This window comes from Drosophila albomicans, unplaced genomic scaffold, assembly GCF_009650485.2.
Source record: "Drosophila albomicans strain 15112-1751.03 unplaced genomic scaffold, ASM965048v2 utg000321l_pilon, whole genome shotgun sequence".
Taxonomy (NCBI): domain Eukaryota; kingdom Metazoa; phylum Arthropoda; class Insecta; order Diptera; family Drosophilidae; genus Drosophila; species Drosophila albomicans.
The window spans coordinates 1-20,000 of record NW_026263605.1 but is presented as its reverse complement, the minus strand read 5'-3'; the positions used below and the strand labels follow the sequence as shown (position 1 = coordinate 20,000).

Sequence of the window (20,000 nt, the reverse complement as noted above, 5' to 3'; positions counted from 1 at the left end):
AAATTTTTCGGAATTTTAAGCACATTGTATATTATTGGATAATATAAGTGTGAATCTAAAAAGTTCTCGCTTAAGATATTCATAATATGAATTAATAAATGAAAATACTAAAACTCTGTTGCATGAGAAATTTGAAGAATTATATGTTCTTTATTCATTTCAAATAATATTGAGGAATGTCTAGCATAAAATATATTATTTTATAAACTAGAATTGCCTCTTATTAACGAATATGGTATAAAGAATAATTTTGTGAATATTATGGACCTTCAAGAAAAAAATAGTATATTTCAAAATAGGCAGAGAATTGTCTATAAGTGTAATTAAACAACCTCAACTCATATGGGACTACCCCCTGAATTTAAGCATATTAATTAGGGGAGGAAAAGAAACTAACAAGGATTTTCTTAGTAGCGGCGAGCGAAAAGAAATCAGTTCAGCACTAAGTCACTTTGTCTATATGGCAAATGTGAGATGCAGTGTATGGAACGTCAATATTCTAGTATGAGAAATTAACGATTTAAGTCCTTCTTAAATGAGGCCATTTACCCATAGAGGGTGCCAGGCCCGTATAACGTTAATGATTATTAGATGATGTTTCCAAAGAGTCGTGTTGCTTGATAGTGCAGCACTAAGTGGGTGGTAAACTCCATCTAAAACTAAATATAACCATGAGACCGATAGTAAACAAGTACCGTGAGGGAAAGTTGAAAAGAACTCTGAATAGAGAGTTAAATAGTACGTGAAACTGCTTAGAGGTTAAGCCCGATGAACCTGAATATCCGTTATGGAAAATTCATCATTAGAATTGTAATATTTAATCAATATTATAACGATAGTGTGCATTTTTTCCATATAAGGACATTGTAATCTATTAGCATGTATGGAATTTATCAAACAATTTTGATAAGAGTTTATTTAAATTAGAGTGCTTGCATTTTAACATAAAATAAATTTCAAAAATTTGATAAAGTGCTGATAGATTATATGAGTACAGTGCGTTAATTTTTCGGAATTATATAATGGCATGATTATCATTGATTTTTATGTTTATTATAAGCACTTGTATGATTAACAATGCGAAAGATTCAGGATACCTTCGGGACCCGTCTTGAAACACGGACCAAGGAGTCTAACATATGTGCAAGTTATTGGGATATAAACCTAATAGCGTAATTAACTTGACTATTATTGGGATTAGTTTTTTAACTATTTATAGTTGATTAACGCAATCCCGGGGCGTTCTATATAGTTATGTATAATAATATTTATATTATTTATGCCTCTAACTGGAACGTACCTTGAGCATATATGCTGTGACCCGAAAGATGGTGAACTATACTTGATCAGGTTGAAGTCAGGGGAAACCCTGATGGAAGACCGAAACAGTTCTGACGTGCAAATCGATTGTCAGAATTGAGTATAGGGGCGAAAGACCAATCGAACCATCTAGTAGCTGGTTCCTTCCGAAGTTTCCCTCAGGATAGCTGGTGCATTTAACTGTTGTATAAAATAATCTTATCTGGTAAAGCGAATGATTAGAGGCCTTAGGGTCGAAACGATCTTAACCTATTCTCAAACTTTAAATGGGTAAGAACCTTAACTTTCTTGATATGAAGTTTAAGGTTATGATATAATGTGCCCAGTGGGCCACTTTTGGTAAGCAGAACTGGCGCTGTGGGATGAACCAAACGTAATGTTACGGTGCCCAAATTAACAACTCATTCAGAAACCATGAAAGGCGTTGGTTGCTTAAAACAGCAGGACGGTGATCATGGAAGTCGAAATCCGCTAAGGAGTGTGTAACAACTCACCTGCCGAAGCAACTAGCCCTTAAAATGGATGGCGCTTAAGTTGTATACCTATACATTACCGCTAAAGTAGATGATTTATATTACTTGTAATATAAATTTTGAAACTTTAGTGAGTAGGAAGGTACAATGGTGTGCTTAGAAGTGTTTGGCGTAAGCCTGCATGGAGCCGTCATTGGTACAGATCTTGGTGGTAGTAGCAAATAATCGAATGAGACCTTGGAGGACTGAAGTGGAGAAGGGTTTCGTGTGAACAGTGGTTGATCACGAGTTAGTCGGTCCTAAGTTCAAGGCGAAAGCCGAAAATTTTCAAGTAAAAAAAAGTAACTAAAATTTATATTTTGTCATAATTAAAAAACTTGAATAATTTTGAACGAAAGGGAATACGGTTCCAATTCCGTAACCTGTTGAGTATCCGTTTGTTATTAAATATGGGCCTCGTGCTCATCCTGGCAACAGGAACGACCATAAAGAAGCCGTCGAGAGATATCGGAAGAGTTTTCTTTTCTGTTTTATAGCCGTACTACCATGGAAGTCTTTCGCAGAGAGATATGGTAGATGGGCTAGAAGAGCATGACATATACTGTTGTGTCGATATTTTCTCCTCGGACCTTGAAAATTTATGGTGGGGACACGCAAACTTCTCAACAGGCCGTACCAATATCCGCAGCTGGTCTCCAAGGTGAAGAGTCTCTAGTCGATAGAATAATGTAGGTAAGGGAAGTCGGCAAATTAGATCCGTAACTTCGGGATAAGGATTGGCTCTGAAGATTGAGATAGTCGGGCTTGATTGGGAAACAATAACATGGTTTATGTGCTCGTTCTGGGTAAATAGAGTTTCTATCATTTATGGTAGTTTCTTGTTCCCCGGATAGTTTAGTACGTAGCCAATTGTGGAACTTTCTTGCTAAAATTTTTAAGAATACTAGTTGGGCAACCAGCTAGTTCTTTTAAATTATAACGATTATCAATTAACAATCAATTCAGAACTGGCACGGACTTGGGGAATCCGACTGTCTAATTAAAACAAAGCATTGTGATGGCCCTAGCGGGTGTTGACACAATGTGATTTCTGCCCAGTGCTCTGAATGTCAAAGTGAAGAAATTCAAGTAAGCGCGGGTCAACGGCGGGAGTAACTATGACTCTCTTAAGGTAGCCAAATGCCTCGTCATCTAATTAGTGACGCGCATGAATGGATTAACGAGATTCCTACTGTCCCTATCTACTCAGTCTGGTTTCAACTGTCGAGCTGAACAGACGTGTTAGCGGTGCCTGCATTTCGTAGTGTTTTTGCGATAACAGTTATTTGTTATCTCTTAGTTAGCGGTAAAAGTTTCGCGTGTGCGCTTTGTGCTCCTCATTCGCTGTGTGCGTGTGAGCAGCGTGGGAAAATCGTCGCGCGTCGTTGAGAGTGTGTGCGTGCGTGTGCTTATTTTAAGCGCTATTAAAGTAGCTTAGTTTCGAGTGACCTACTTTCTGGTGAGTACAGTTGAGTATTTTTAAGACTTGCAAAAAAGTTTTAGATGCCAGCGTGCAAGCCGGCCGTTGGTGCTGGGGGGAGTGGTGCGTCGACGGACGACCTCCCTTCGGTGGCTGACGGGAAGGTTAAGCGGAAGGCGGGTTCGGCGTCAGCAAGGAAGCTGAAGAAGGCAGCTTCTTTAGCTTCTTTTGCTGATGCTGGGTTAGGTGCTGAGTGTATGGGAGCCGCTAGTGGTGGTGTCAGCGCTGCTACTAGCGTGTTTAGCGTGGCTGAGGAGAATCTGGTTTCGGCAGATTCGACCCCGATGTGCTCATTGGGGAGTATGCTAGAGGAGTTTAGGGCGGCTGAAAAGGCAGCAGAGGCGTTGGTTGCTCCATTGAGCAAGCCAGGGTCAATGATGCGCAAGGGAAGCCCAGTAGAGAAAATGAAGGCGATCAGTAAGGACGTGCTCACGCTCGTTGTTGCTGATTGTGGAATGCAAGGCAAGGCGCTGGTTAGTGTAGTTGACTACCTAGCGGAAATGGAGACGCTGCTGTTTTCGCAGATGGCGGAAAATGAGCGTCTCCGAGGACGGTTGGAGGAGGCTCGCGCTCATGCGAGTAGCGGCCCCTCCAATGGGCCTTTCCGAGTGCCAGCGCCGGTTAGCGGGGGTGCTCCGCTGCGTGCACCGGTTGCCAAAGGCGGTTCCAAGTCGGCAGCGCCGTCTACCCCGGAGACGCCGAGACCTAAGCCAGTTGAGACATGGTCCCTCGTGGTCCGCAGCAAGACTGCGAAGACCTCAAAGGAAGTGGTTGATCAGGTGGTGAAGGAGGTAGGTCCAACCCTGGGTGTACGGGTGCACGAGGTTCGTCCTCTTCGGGATGGTGGTGCGATTATTCGCACTCCATCCGTTGCAGAAGCGGAGAGTGATCGCAGGAAACGCGAAATTTAAAGAGGTGGGGCTGGAAGTGAGTGTGAATGTCAAACTGGGGCCTAAAATTGTGGTGACGGGCGTTCACTCGCAGATTACTCCTGACGAATTCATGAGTGATCTTTTCGAGATGAACCTCAAGGACAGCATGTCTCTTGAGGCCTTCAAGAAAGGCGTCCGTATGGTGAGCAAGCCATGGCCTGTGACTGGTGGGTCAGCGTCGGTCAATGTTGTGTTGGAGGGCGATGGCATGGCCATGCAAACTCTGCTCGATGTTGGCCGCTGCTACATCAAGTGGTTTTCATTCCGCTTGAGGAACTTTGACCCGGTTCTGAGCTGCTTCCGTTGCCTGGGCTTCGACCACAAGGTAGCGGACTGCAGGGCCAAGCACGATGTCTGTCGGCGCTGTGGTCAAGTGGGCCATCGGGTAGCTAAGTGTACCAATGCACTTAGTTGCCGGAATTGTGCTTTTTAAAGGGCAGCCTTCGGAGCATCTTATGATGTCTCTGGCTTGCCCGATATATAGTGCGATTGTCGCGAGGGCCAACGCTAGACATTAATATGGCTAGCAAAGTCCTTCAGTTGAACTGCCAGCGGTCATATGCAGTTATGTGCGATGTGGGCGAAATGATGTGTGAGAGAGGCAGTGTAGTGGCCCTGCTGCAGGAGCCGTATGCAACCGATGGTTGCGTACGTGGCTTACCCGCGCACATGCGCGTGTTCACTGACAGCAGGGCCAAGGCTGCGGTGGTGGTGAATGATGTTGGTATTGAATGCACTCTGATGTGTTCTACCGACTGGGGGTGTGTGTGTGCCTTAATGGCAATTTTGGCAGGGTGTTAGTTGTGAGTGTGTATTGCGCGTTCGGGGAACCCCTCGAGCCGTATATAGCGTACATGGATGAGGTGCTACTACTGGCGAGTAGCGATCCGATCATCCTTGGTATTGATGCGAATGCGTCGTCCCCCGTGTGGTTCAGTAAGATGCCCAGACGACACTCGTCTGGGTATCAGAACCACAGGCGGGGTGAAACGCTAGCCGAGTGGGCCGTGTCCCAAGATGTTCGGGTCGTTAATCAACCCAGCGTGTGGTATACCTTTGATGGTCCGAACGGGAAAAGTGACATTGACGTCACCCTTGTGAATGAAGCAGCAATGCGTGTGTTTCATTTTGAGTGGAGTGTTTTAGGTGGGGTAGGTATAAGTGATCACAATCCAATTGAGATTGTGTTTGCATATACTCCCACAACGAATGAAAGTGTTGGGGGTAATTCGTGGAGCACTTGTGGTGTGAATTGGGCCCAATATGGGCTGTTTATATGTGAGGCGGCAACGCAAGTTCCGCTTAGCACCTTCAGTGCAATGAGTGTTGACGAGCAGGTCATGTGTGTGAATAGGTGGATGACGGGTGTGAATGATAGCATGCTTCGGAGACACCGCAAGGTGAATCTTAAGCGTGTTAAGTGGTGGACGAGTGAGTTGAGTGCTAAGCGTAGGATACTTCGAACTCTGCGGAAACGTTTCCAAAGAGCGAGAATATCCAATGCCGATAGCGCTGCTCAGCTAAGGCGAGAGTATAGTAGGTGTATGAATGAGTACAAGGAAATGCTTGTACGTGTGAAAGAAGCGGAATGGCGTGATTTTGTAGATCGCAATAAGCATGATCCCTGGGGTCGTGTTTATCAAATAGCGAGAGGGAAAGGCAGGGAGCTTAGTTTAGGCAACTTACATGTCGGAGGCCTTCAGCTAACGGCATGGAAGGATTGTATGAATGCTTTGCTGAATGTGTTCTTCCCGCGAGAGGAGAGACAGGAGGCTCCACTACATGTGGAGCAACCTGTTGAACCGCTCCGAGAAGCTGATTGGGGGCGGCTTTTAAGAGGTTAAAGTCGAGAAAGTCGCCCGGCATGGATGGTTTCACTGGGGAAATGTGTAAATGTGTTTGGAATTCGATTCCAGAGTATATGTATGCATTGTATGAAAGGTGTGTGAATGAGGGATACTTTCCCAGTGAATGGAAATGTGCAAAGATGGTAGTGCTCTTGAAGTCGCCCGATAAGATCAGGAGTAATCCTCGATCTTATCGGGGCATCAGTCTCCTTCCTGTGCTTGGAAAAGTGCTAGAAAGAGTCATGATAGAAAGGCTGCTTGAGTTAGTTGAAGACCAGATGTCTGATAGACAATATGGCTTCACTAGAGGTAGATGTACGGAGGATGCATGGCATTATGTCAAGGACTCGGTGGGGTCCAGCAACTCCAGGTACGTCTTAGGCATTTTTGTAGATTTTAGGGGTGCGTTTGACCACCTTAGCTGGGCAAGTGTGTTAAGAAAATTGAGCGACTGTGGCTGCCGAGAGATGGCTCTATGGAAGAGCTACTTTTCTGGCAGGCGTGCGACAGCAATAGGAAAATGTGAGAGTGTCACTGTGGATGTGGTTCGTGGTTGTCCGCAAGGATCCATCTGTGGTCCATTTATATGGAACCTAATGATGGACTCCCTATTGCGGCAACTCGAATTGCGCTGCAAGTGTTGTGCGTATGCGGATGATCTGCTCATTTTGATTGAGGGGCAATCGCGCTCCGAGATTGAGGCAGGTGCTAGGGAGTGCTTGCGCATTGTTTGCGATTGGGGCGACAGTGTCGGCGTCGGTTTGGCAGCGGATAAGACGGTGGCAATGTTACTCAAGGGTAAATTGTCTGCCAGTCGGCCTCCAGTTGTCAGACTAAACGACGTTAGCTTAAAGTATGTGACTGAGGTTCGATACCTTGGCATTACTTTCGGTGAGGGGATGTGCTTTATGCCGCATCTCACCGGTCTCAGGGCGCGGTTGTTTAGTGTGGTTGGACAGGTGCGTCGCATTTTGCGGAGTGATTGGGGCCTTAGCAGACGAGCTGTGCGTACCATATACAGCGGCCTATTTGTTGCATGTGCAGCATATGGGTCGTCTGTGTGGTATGAGGCAGCAAAGACTGTTGTGGGCAGAAAGAAAGTGTGCTGGCTTGCCAGCGTGTGATTCTTTTAGGTTGTCTGCCTGTGTGCCGCACTGTTTCTACGGAAGCTTTGCAGGTATTGCTTGGTGCAGCCCCTCTTGACTTGGAAGTCAGGCGTAGAGCCTTGATGTTCAAGATTAAGAGGCGGCTGCCATTGCTGCGGGATGAGTGGTTATTTGATAGGGACGTAAATAGCTTAGCAGTGGATAGCTGTAAGAAGTTATTGAAAGAGTGTGTTCTGTCTGACTGGCAGGTCAGATGGGATGCAAGTGTGAATGGGCGGGTGACTCGCGAATTTATTCGTGATGTCAAATTCACTGCAGACCGTCCAGACTTCAGATTTAATCTGAGTCTCGGATTCTTGTTGACTGGCCATGGTTCTCTCAATGCATTTTTGCATCCGAGAAGCCTGTGCGATAGTCCGGAATGCCGCTGCGGTTTGGCAGCGGAGACTGCCATGCATGTGTTGTGTGAATGCCCACTGTATAGCGATATACGTGTGATGGATGAGCTAGGGATTAGGCAGACTGGTGGTGGGTTTGACGTAAGTCAATCACTCTCCACTAGTACTTGTGTAGGTAATTTGAATGAGTTTGCCCGCATTGTATTTGCGAGACGGCGGATGAGCGTTCCTGGAGGCAGGAATGAATGATTGTGTGAATAATGTATGCATGAGGGGAATGGGAATGCTAGGTAGGCAGGCGTGAATCGGGATGTATGAATGTGGGGTTGCAATGAATCGGAGCGTATGTATGTTGTATGTTTATGTTTCCACCTGGGCCACCAACCCGTAACTGTTTGGAGTTAAAATTGGTAGTACCTTTGTGGTACGAAACCTGACCGGAGGTTTTTCTGGTACCACGGGAACCAGGTGCCCGCGGACATATGTCCGTCCTGGTATTTGGTTGCGGCCCTTTCGGGAGTATCGTGGTGGCTGTGGTTTACCATCCAAATGCGGATAGAGTGGAGTGCTCGACGTGGAGTTGCGTAATACAACCGGTTGCCGTGATACCATAGATCGGAAGAGGTTTTAGATGGGCCTCGCTCCTCACACAGGAGGTTGAGCCAACCCAAACAGTTGGCTCTTCAATGTGTACCCGTGAATTGCTCCATGGGGGCGCTGATTCGACGCTTAAATTGAATTGTCTGTGCTGCGCACCGTGAGATAGAGCCAACATGGCAGGTGCTCACGTTAATCTACCAAATCCATGTCCCTATCTACTATCTAGCGAAACCACAGCCAAGGGAACGGGCTTGGAATAATTAGCGGGGAAAGAAGACCCTTTTGAGCTTGACTCTAATCTGGCAGTGTAAGGAGACATAAGAGGTGTAGAATAAGTGGGAGATATTAAATTTCGGTTTAGTATCGACAATGAAATACCACTACTCTTATTGTTTCCTTACTTACTTGATTAAATGGAACGTGTATCATTTCCTAGCCATTATACGGATATATTTATTATATCTTATGGTATTGGGTTTTGATGCAAGCTTCTTGATCAAAGTATCACGAGTTTGTTATATAATCGCAAACAAATTCATTAATGAGAGAGTGCATTTATGTGTTCTTAAATTAAAAATTTGGTATAACTCCAATTACTCAGGTATGATCCAATTCAAGGACATTGCCAGGTAGGGAGTTTGACTGGGGCGGTACATCTCTCAAATAATAACGGAGGTGTCCCAAGGCCAGCTCAGTGCGGACAGAAACCACACATAGAGCAAAAGGGCAAATGCTGACTTGATCTCGGTGTTCAGTACACACAGGGACAGCAAAAGCTCGGCCTATCGATCCTTTTGGTTTAAAGAGTTTTTAACAAGAGGTGTCAGAAAAGTTACCATAGGGATAACTGGCTTGTGGCGGCCAAGCGTTCATAGCGACGTCGCTTTTTGATCCTTCGATGTCGGCTCTTCCTATCATTGTGAAGCAAAATTCACCAAGCGTTGGATTGTTCACCCATGCAAGGGAACGTGAGCTGGGTTTAGACCGTCGTGAGACAGGTTAGTTTTACCCTACTAATGACAAAACGTTGTTGCGACAGCATTCCTGCGTAGTACGAGAGGAACCGCAGGTACGGACCAATGGCACAATACTTGTTCGAGCGAACAGTGGTATGACGCTACGTCCGTTGGATTATGCCTGAACGCCTCTAAGGTCGTATCCGTGCTGGACTGCAATGATAAATAAGGGGCAATTTGCATTGTATGGCTTCTAAACCATTAAAAGTTTATTATTCATTTAATAGACGACGATGGATGTGATGCCAATGTTACATATAACATAGTAAATTGGGAGGATCTTCGATCACCTGGTGCCGCGCTAGTTATATATTAAAACATTATTTAATACAATGACAAAGCCTTGAATCAATTGTAAACGACTTTTATAACAGGCAAGGTGTTGTAAGTGGTTGAGCAGCTGCCATACTGCGATCCACTGAAGCTTATCCTTTGCTTGACGATTCGATAAAATATATATGTTTAAGGCATATATAAAAAATATTATTATATATATATTTATATATATAAATATGCAAAATTGTATGCATAATTATTAATTATGTGTTATACAATTACGCATATAAGAAGAAAATTTATATAATATATAAATATATTATATATATATAAATAAATAATATATCTATGTGTACAAAATATACTTGTGTATTTTAAATATGCATTTATTTAGTATGCGTTAGTTATATATATTTATTTGGTAGCAAAAGGAACGCCATTATATTAGTGGCGAAAATTAATAATATGCATAGTAAGTATATCTATGTATACAAAATACTTGCATATTTTATATATGCATTTATTTATTATGCGTTGGTTATATATATTTATTTGGTAGCAAAAGGAACGCCATTATATTAGTGGCGAAAATTAAGAATATGCATAGTATATCTATGTGTACAAAATACTTGCGTATTTTATATATGCATTTATTTATAATGCGTTGGTTATATATATATTTATTTGGTAGCAAAAGGAACGCATAGCAAAAGGAACGCCATTATATATTAGTGGCGAAAGTCAAGAATATGCATAGTATATCTATGTGTACAAAATACTTGCGTATTTTATATATGCATTTATTTATTATGCGTTGGTTATATATATTTATTTGGTAGCAAAAGGAACGCCATTATATTAGTGGCGAAAATTAAGAATATGCATAGTATATCTATGTGTACAAAATACTTGTATATTTTTAAATATGCATTTATTTAGTAAGCGTTAGTTATATATATTTATTTGGTAGCCAGAAGGACGCCATCATATTAGTGGCGAAAATTAAAAATATGCATGGTATATCTATGTGTACAAAATACTTGTGTATTTTAAAATATACATTTATTTGGTACGCAATTACATGAAATTTGGTAGCCAGAAGGACGCCATCATATTAGTGGCGAAAATTAAAAATATGCATGATATAAAAAATATATATACATTTATGTATGTATCTATATGAACAGAATACTTGCGTATTTTAAGTATGCATTTATTTCATACACAATTATGTGTTTGGTAGCAAAAGAACGCCATCATATTAGTGGCACAAATTAAGACATGAGATATGAGTTCAGCTTTGACAAAAAATTTCAACATATGAAAATTGAAGAAAAACTTTTTAAATAGCATTTTATACTGTTTATTAATATAATGAGATAAGATTTTGAATTTAACTTGAGAAAAAGATTTTTTGGACTTGGTGAATTTTTTATTGAACTGCAGCCATATGATATGAGGTTCTACCGAGAGATGAGTTCAACTTTGACAAAAAATTTCAACATATGAAAATTGAAGAAAAAACTTTTTAAATATCATTTTATACAGTTTATTAATAAAATGAGATACAATTTTGAATTTAACTTGAGAAAAAAATTTTTTGGACTTGGTGAATTTTTTATTGAATTGCAGCCATATGATATGAGGTTCTACCGAGAGATGAGTTCAACTATGACAAAAAATTTCAACATATGAAAATTGAAGAAAAAACTTTTTAAATATCATATTTTATACAGTTTATTAATATAATGAGATAAGATTTTGAATTTAACTTGAGAAAAAGATTTTTTTGACTTGGTGAATTTTTTATTGAACTGCAGCCATATGATATGAGGTTCTACCGAGAGATGAGTTCAACTTTGACAAAAAATTTCAACATATGAAAATTGAAGAAAAACCTTTTTAATTATCATTTTAAACAGTTTATTAATATAATGAGATAAGATTTTGAATTTAACTTGAGAAAAAGATTTTTTGGACTTGGTGAATTTTTTATTGAACTTCAGCCATATGATATGAGGTTCTACCGAGATATGAGTTCAACATTGAAAAAAATTTCAACATATGAAAATTGAAGAAAAAACTTTTTAAATATCATTTTATACAGTTTATTAATATAATGAGATACGATTTTGAATTTAACTTGAGAAAAAAATTTTTTGGACTTGGTGAATTTTTTATTGAACTGCAGCCATATGATATGAGGTTCTACCGAGATATGAGTTCAACTTTGACAAAAAATTTCAACATATGAAAATTGAAGAAAAAACTTTTTATATATATCATTTTATATAGTTTTTTAATAAAATGAATTAAGATTTTGAATTTAACTTGAGAAAAAAATTTTTTGGACTTGGTAAATTTTTTGGACTTGGTAAATTTTTTATTGAACTTCAGCCATATGATATGAGGTTCTACCGAAATATGAGTTCAACTTTGACAAAAAATTTCAACATATGAAAATTGAAGAAAAAACTTTTTAAATAGCATTTTATACTGTTTATTAATATAATGAGATAAGATTTTTAATTTAACTTGAGAAAAAAATTTTTTGGACTTGGTGAATTTTTTATTGAACTACAGCCATATGATATGAGGTTCTACCGAGATATGAGTTCAACTTTGACAAAAAATTTCAACATATGAAAATTGTAGAAAAAACTTTTTATATATCATTTTATACAGTTTTTTAATAAAATGAGATAAGATTTTGAATTTAACTTGAGAAAAAAATTTTTTGGACTTGGTGAATTTTTTATTGAACTGCAGCCATATGATATAAGGTTCTACCGAGATATGAGTTCAACTTTGACAAAAAATTTTAAACAATGTTAAACAATTTACGATTGTACTAGTATTTAATACAAATTATTGATAACAAAATAATGAAGTTTTGCTGTTGTATTATTAAAATAGTGCCACATAAAGATACATTAGGTGGTAGACCTTAGTAAAATGAGCGGGTTGTAGAAAACGTGTCACAAAACCTATATAGGGGTGGTGAGGTCGGGCAGGCATGTCATATGAGAAAAATTTCACAAGTGAAATATATATGTCTATGTATATGGAGTGTAATGCCGGCATAAGTCATATATAAATAATATATGAAAATAATCATATAGAAGGCAATATGATTAAAAAAGTTAAAAATAATGAAGTTTTACTGTTGCATTATTAAATTAGTGCAACATAAAGATACATTAGGTGATATACCTTAGTAAAATGAGCTGGTTGTAGAAAACGTGTCACAAAACCTATATAGGGGTGGTGATGTCGAGCAGGCATGTCATATGAGAAAAATTTCACAAGTGAAATATATATGACTATGTATATGGAGTGAGTCTTGCCGGCATAAGTCATATATAAATAATATATGAAAATAATCATATAGAAGGCAATATGATTAAAAAAGTTAAAAAAATAATGAAGTTTTACTGTTGTATTATTAAATTAGTGCAACAAAAAGATACGTTAGATGGTAATACTAAATAAAATAAGAGCATTGTAGAAAACGTGTCACAAAACCTATATAGGGGTGGTGAGGTCGGGCAGGCATGTCATATGAGAAAAATTTCACAAGTGAAATATATATGACTATTTATATGGAGTGTCATGCCGGCATAAGTCATATATAAATAATATATGAAAATAATCATATAGAAGGCAATATGATTAAAAAAGTTAAAAATAATGAAGTTTTACTGTTGCATTATTAAATTAGTGCAACATAAAGATACATTAGGTGGTATACCTTAGTAAAATGAGCTGGTTGTAGAAAACGTGTCACAAAACCTATATAGGGGTGGTGATGTCGAGCAGGCATGTCATATGAGAAAAATTTCACAAGTGAAATATATATATGACTATGTATATGGAGTGAGTCTTGCCGGCATAAGTCATATATAAATAATATATGAAAATAATCATATAGAAGGCAATATGATTAAAAAAGTTAAAAATAATGAAGTTTTACTGTTGTATTATTAAATTAGTGCAACAAAAAGATACGTTAGATGGTAATACTAAATAAAATAAGAGCATTGTAGAAAACGTGTCACAAAACCTATATAGGGGTGGTGAGGTCGGGCAGGCATGTCATATGAGAAAAATTTCACAAGTGAAATATATATGACTATTTATATGGAGTGTCATGCCGGCATAAGTCATATATAAATAATATATGAAAATAATCATATAGAAGGCAATATGATTAAAAAAGTTAAAAATAATGAAGTTTTACTGTTGCATTATTAAATTAGTGCAACATAAAGATACATTAGGTGGTATACCTTAGTAAAATGAGCTGGTTGTAGAAAACGTGTCACAAAACCTATATAGGGGTGGTGATGTCGAGCAGGCATGTCATATGAGAAAATTTCACAAGTGAAATATATATGACTATGTATATGGAGTGAGTCTTGCCGGCATAAGTCATATATAAATAATATATGAAAATAATCATATAGAAGGCAATATGATTAAAAAAGTTAAAAATAATGAAGTTTTACTGTTGTATTATTAAATTAGTGCAACAAAAAGATACGTTAGATGGTAATACTAAATAAAATAAGAGCATTGTAGAAAACGTGTCACAAAACCTATATAGGGGTGGTGAGGTCGGGCAGGCATGTCATATGAGAAAAATTTCACAAGTGAAATATATATGACTATTTATATGGAGTGTCATGCCGGCATAAGTCATATATAAATAATATATGAAAATAATCATATAGAAGGCAATATGATTAAAAAAGTTAAAAATAATGAAGTTTTACTGTTGCATTATTAAATTAGTGCAACATAAAGATACATTAGGTGGTATACCTTAGTAAAATGAGCTGGTTGTAGAAAACGTGTCACAAAACCTATATAGGGGTGGTGATGTCGAGCAGGCATGTCATATGAGAAAAATTTCACAAGTGAAAATATATATGACTATGTATATGGAGTGAGTCTTGCCGGCATAAGTCATATATAAATAATATATGAAAATAATCATATAGAAGGCAATATGATTAAAAAAGTTAAAAATAATGAAGTTTTACTGTTGCATTATTAAATTAGTGCAACATAAAGATACATTAGGTGGTATACCTTAGTAAAATGAGCTGGTTGTAGAAAACGTGTCACAAAACCTATATAGGGGTGGTGATGTCGAGCAGGCATGTCATATGAGAAAAATTTCACAAGTGAAATATATATGACTATGTATATGGAGTGAGTCTTGCCGGCATAAGTCATATATAAATAATATATGAAAATAATCATATAGAAGGCAATATGATTAAAAAAGTTAAAAATAATGAAGTTTTACTGTTGTATTATTAAATTAGTGCAACAAAAAGATACGTTAGATGGTAATACTAAATAAAATAAGAGCATTGTAGAAAACGTGTCACAAAACCTATACATGGTGGCAGTGTGTGCTCATCACGTATATATGTATTGGATGCATATATTTCAGTTTGCATATTAAGTAATAATTATGTTATTATTAATTAATTATTAGTCTCATCCGATATAAAAATTGATACTATTATATGGTTATATAATTATTACTATTATATAAGCATATAATGTATTAAATGTCTTTTTCAAAAGAAGACGGTGTTTCGTAGCTAAAGAATTAATATTTTGTGAATAATTGAAAAATCCTCTAGGACACTATTGTGGACGGAGGTTTTTACTAATATAATATTGTCTACACGTAAATGCAGAATTAGATAAAATTATCAATTTGTCATCAAAATAAAATAATTTTTTATTCAATTAATTGAATTTAAATTATAAATATGCATGTGTGATATAATATATTTAGTAAGTTGAAATAAAATGATATTTTTGAACGATTATATGCATATATATTTTATATATAAGTATATATATTTATATAAACAATTGTGAATTATAACTAGCGAACGTGAATGCCATCTAATTATGGCCACATTCGTATAGTACATGTCAAGTATAACATATATATATATACAATTATTGAATATTATCGTTTGTTATTCAAAAATATTTGTGAGTTGTCATGTATTTTACATATTTGAAGATTTATGTAATTATATTTTAAATATATTTACATAATGAAATGAACATTATTCTGGTTGATCCTGCAGTAGTTATATGCTTGTCTCAAAGATTAAGCCATGCATGTCTAAGTACACACGAATTAATAGTGAAACCGCAAAAGGCTCATTATATCAGTTATGGTTCCTTAGATCGTTAACAGTTACTTGGATAACTGTGGTAATTCTAGAGCTAATACATGCAATTAAAACACGGACCTTCTGGAACGTGTGCTTTTATTAGGCTAAAACCAAGCGATCGCAAGATCGTTACACTGGTTGAACTCTAGATAACATGCAGATCGTATGGTCTCGTACCGACGACAGATCTTTCAAATGTCTGCCCTATCAACTTTTGATGGTAGTATCTAGGACTACCATGGTTGCAACGGGTAACGGGGAATCAGGGTTCGATTCCGGAGAGGGAGCCTGAGAAACGGCTACCACATCTAAGGAAGGCAGCAGGCGCGTAAATTACCCACTCCCAGCTCGGGGAGGTAGTGACGAAAAATAACAATACAGGACTCATATCCGAGGCCCTGTAATTGGAATGAGTACACTTTAAATCCTTTAACAAGGACCTATTGGAGGGCAAGTCTGGTGCCAGCAGCCGCGGTAATTCCAGCTCCAATAGCGTATATTAAAGTTGTTGCGGTTAAAACGTTCGTAGTTGAACTTGTGCTTCATACGGGTAGTGCAACTTACAATTGTAGTTAGTACTATACCTTTATGTATGTAAGCGTATTACCGGTGGAGTTCTTATATATAATTAGGTACTTGTACTTTTTTATATGTTCCTCCTATTTAAAAACCTGCATTAGTGCTCTTCATCGAGTGTTATTGTGGGCCGGTACAATTACTTTGAACAAATTAGAGTGCTTAAAGCAGGCTTCAAATGCCTGAATATTCTGTGCATGGGATAATGAAATAAGACCTCTGTTCTGCTTTCATTGGTTTTCAGATCAAGAGGTAATGATTAATAGAAGCAGTTTGGGGCATTAGTATTACGACGCGAGAGGTGAAATTCTTGGACCGTCGTAAGACTAACTTAAGCGAAAGCATTTGCCAAAGATGTTTTTCATTAATCAAGAACGAAAGTTAGAGGTTCGAAGGCGATCAGATACCGCCCTAGTTCTAACCATAAACGATGCCAGCTAGCAATTGGGTGTAGCTACTTTTATGGCTCTCTCAGTCGCTTCCCGGAAACCAAAGCTTTTGGGCTCCGGGGGAAGTATGGTTGCAAAGCTGAAACTTAAAGGAATTGACGGAAGGGCACCACCAGGAGTGGAGCCTGCGGCTTAATTTGACTCAACACGGGAAAACTTACCAGGTCCGAACATAAGTGTGTAAGACAGATTGATAGCTCTTTCTCGAATCTATGGGTGGTGGTGCATGGCCGTTCTTAGTTCGTGGAGTGATTTGTCTGGTTAATTCCGATAACGAACGAGACTCAAATATATTAAATAGATATCTTCAGGATTATGGTGTTGAAGCTTATATAGCCTTCATTCATGGTGGCAGTAAAATGTTTATTGTGTTTGAATGTGTTTATATAAGTGGAGCCGTACCTGTTGGTTTGTCCCATTATAAGGACACTAGCTTCTTAAATGGACAAATTGCGTCTAGCAATAATGAGATTGAGCAATAACAGGTCTGTGATGCCCTTAGATGTCCTGGGCTGCACGCGCGCTACAATGAAAGTATCAACGTGTATTTCCTAGACCGAGAGGTCCGGGTAAACCGCTGAACCACTTTCATGCTTGGGATTGTGAACTGAAACTGTTCACATGAACTTGGAATTCCCAGTAAGTGTGAGTCATTAACTCGCATTGATTACGTCCCTGCCCTTTGTGCACACCGCCCGTCGCTACTACCGATTGAATTATTTAGTGAGGTCTCCGGACGTGATCACTGTGACGCCTTGTGTGTTGCGGTTGTTTCGCAAAAGTTGACCGAACTTGATTATTTAGAGGAAGTAAAAGTCGTAACAAGGTTTCCGTAGGTGAACCTGCGGAAGGATCATTATTGTTTTAATGCATCTAACCGTTAATAAATTAAATTTGTTTTTCTCTTTTAGGGAATTGCAATATTTAATAAATTATGTAACTAATAAATATAAATATTTTATTCAATCATATGAGATACAATTATGCAACATATAATAATTTAAATTAGCTAAAAACCGTTTGTCATGTATTATTATTATTATATACTGTATTAAGAGTGTTTTATGTGTTTTGGATAAAATAAAAAACTGCGTGTATATGTACCATAATATACATGCGTTGCAAAATGTATTGTGCATATTCCAGTGCGCATACATTGGTTCGCAACACCTAAAGAAAAACAATGTTGTACCTGTTTGCAGGTTAACGCTTTACATATGTTGATCATAATAAATAAATTTAGCTAAAATATACTTGTCATATATCTTATTATTATCGATTATGTAAAACTAAGACATTTCGCAACATTTATTTAGGTATAAAAAAAAAATTTTATTGAAGGAATTGATATATGCCAGTAAAATGGTGTATTTTTAATTTCTTTCAATAAAAATATTCTTGACGTAATGAAATAAAAAAAAAATTGTATCACTCTAAGCGGTGGATCACTCGGCTCATGGGTCGATGAAGAACGCAGCAAACTGTGCGTCATCGTGTGAACTGCAGGACACATGAACATCGACATTTTGAACGCATATCGCAGTCCATGCTGTTTATGTACTTTAATTAATTTTTTTAGTGCTGCTTGGACTACATATGGTTGAGGGTTGTAAGACTATGCTAAATAAGTTGTTTAAAATTTTCGGAATTTTAAGCACATTGTATATTATTGGATAATATAAGTGTGAATCTAAAAAGTTCTCGCTTAAGATATTCATAATATGAATTAATAAATGAAAATACTAAAACTCTGTTGCATGAGAAATTTGAAGAATTATATGTTCTTTATTCATTTCAAATAATATTGAGGAATGTCTAGCATAAAATATATTATTTTATAAACTAGAATTGCCTCTTATTAACGAATATGGTATAAAGAATAATTTTGTGAATATTATGGACCTTCAAGAAAAAAATAGTATATTTCAAAATAGGCAGAGAATTGTATATAAGTGTAATTAAACAACCTCAACTCATATGGGACTACCCCCTGAATTTAAGCATATTAATTAGGGAGGAAAAGAAACTAACAAGGATTTTCTTAGTAGCGGCGAGCGAAAAGAAATCAGTTCAGCACTAAGTCACTTTGTCTATATGGCAAATGTGAGATGCAGTGTATGGAACGTCAATATTCTAGTATGAGAAATTAACGATTTAAGTCCTTCTTAAATGAGGCCATTTACCCATAGAGGGTGCCAGGCCCGTATAACGTTAATGATTATTAGATGATGTTTCCAAAGAGTCGTGTTGCTTGATAGTGCAGCACTAAGTGGGTGGTAAACTCCATCTAAAACTAAATATAACCATGAGACCGATAGTAAACAAGTACCGTGAGGGAAAGTTGAAAAGAACTCTGAATAGAGAGTTAAATAGTACGTGAAACTGCTTAGAGGTTAAGCCCGATGAACCTGAATATCCGTTATGGAAAATTCATCATTAGAATTGTAATATTTAATCAATATTATAACGATAGTGTGCATTTTTTCCATATAAGGACATTGTAATCTATTAGCATGTATGGAATTTATCAACAATTTTGATAAGAGTTTATTTAAATTAGAGTGCTTGCATTTTAACATAAAATAAATTTCAAAAATTTGATAAAGTGCTGATAGATTATATGAGTACAGTGCGTTAATTTTTCGGAATTATATAATGGCATGATTATCATTGATTTTTATGTTTATTATAAGCACTTGTATGATTAACAATGCGAAGATTCAGGATACCTTCGGGACCCGTCTTGAAACACGGACCAAGGAGTCTAACATATGTGCAAGTTATTGGATATAAACCTAATAGCGTAATTAACTTGACTATTATTGGGATTAGTTTTTTAACTATTTTATAGTTGATTAACGCATCCCGGGGCGTTCTATATAGTTATGTATAATAATATTTATATTATTTATGCCTCTAACTGGAACGTACCTTGAGCATATATGCTGTGACCCGAAAGATGGTGAACTATACTTGATCAGGTTGAAGTCAGGGGAAACCCTGATGGAGACCGAAACAGTTCTGACGTGCAAATCGATTGTCAGATTGAGTATAGGGGCGAAAGACCAATCGAACCATCTAGTAGCTGGTTCCTTCGAAGTTTCCCTCAGGATAGCTGGTGCATTTAACTGTTGTATAAAATAATCTTATCTGGTAAAGCGAATGATTAGAGGCCTTAGGGTCGAAACGATCTTACCTATTCTCAAACTTTAAATGGGTAAGAACCTTAACTTTCTTGATATGAAGTTTAAGGTTATGATATAATGTGCCAGTGGG

The 20,000-nt window shown here is 37.6% G+C and overlaps 1 long non-coding RNA gene, 2 other non-coding genes and 1 pseudogene across 3 annotated transcripts; all 4 read left to right on the top strand.

Annotated features, from left to right (window-relative positions):
• Positions 1 to 328: 328 nt before the first annotated feature.
• On the top strand, positions 329 to 9,659 carry LOC117577163 (large subunit ribosomal RNA; annotated as a pseudogene).
• Positions 9,660 to 10,639: 980 nt separating this feature from the next.
• On the top strand, positions 10,640 to 12,403 carry LOC127566308 (uncharacterized). Its single transcript, XR_007955625.1, has 2 exons — positions 10,640 to 10,947; positions 11,322 to 12,403. It is a non-coding gene; the product is annotated as an uncharacterized LOC127566308 (long non-coding RNA).
• Positions 12,404 to 15,590: 3,187 nt separating this feature from the next.
• On the top strand, positions 15,591 to 17,583 carry LOC117577116 (small subunit ribosomal RNA). The gene has a single exon (XR_004573030.1). It is a non-coding gene; the product is annotated as a small subunit ribosomal RNA (ribosomal RNA).
• A 570-nt stretch (positions 17,584 to 18,153) lies between these two features.
• Positions 18,154 to 18,334, top strand: LOC117577201 (5.8S ribosomal RNA). Its single transcript, XR_004573085.1, has one exon. It is a non-coding gene; the product is annotated as a 5.8S ribosomal RNA (ribosomal RNA).
• The last annotated feature ends 1,666 nt before the right edge of the window (positions 18,335 to 20,000 follow it).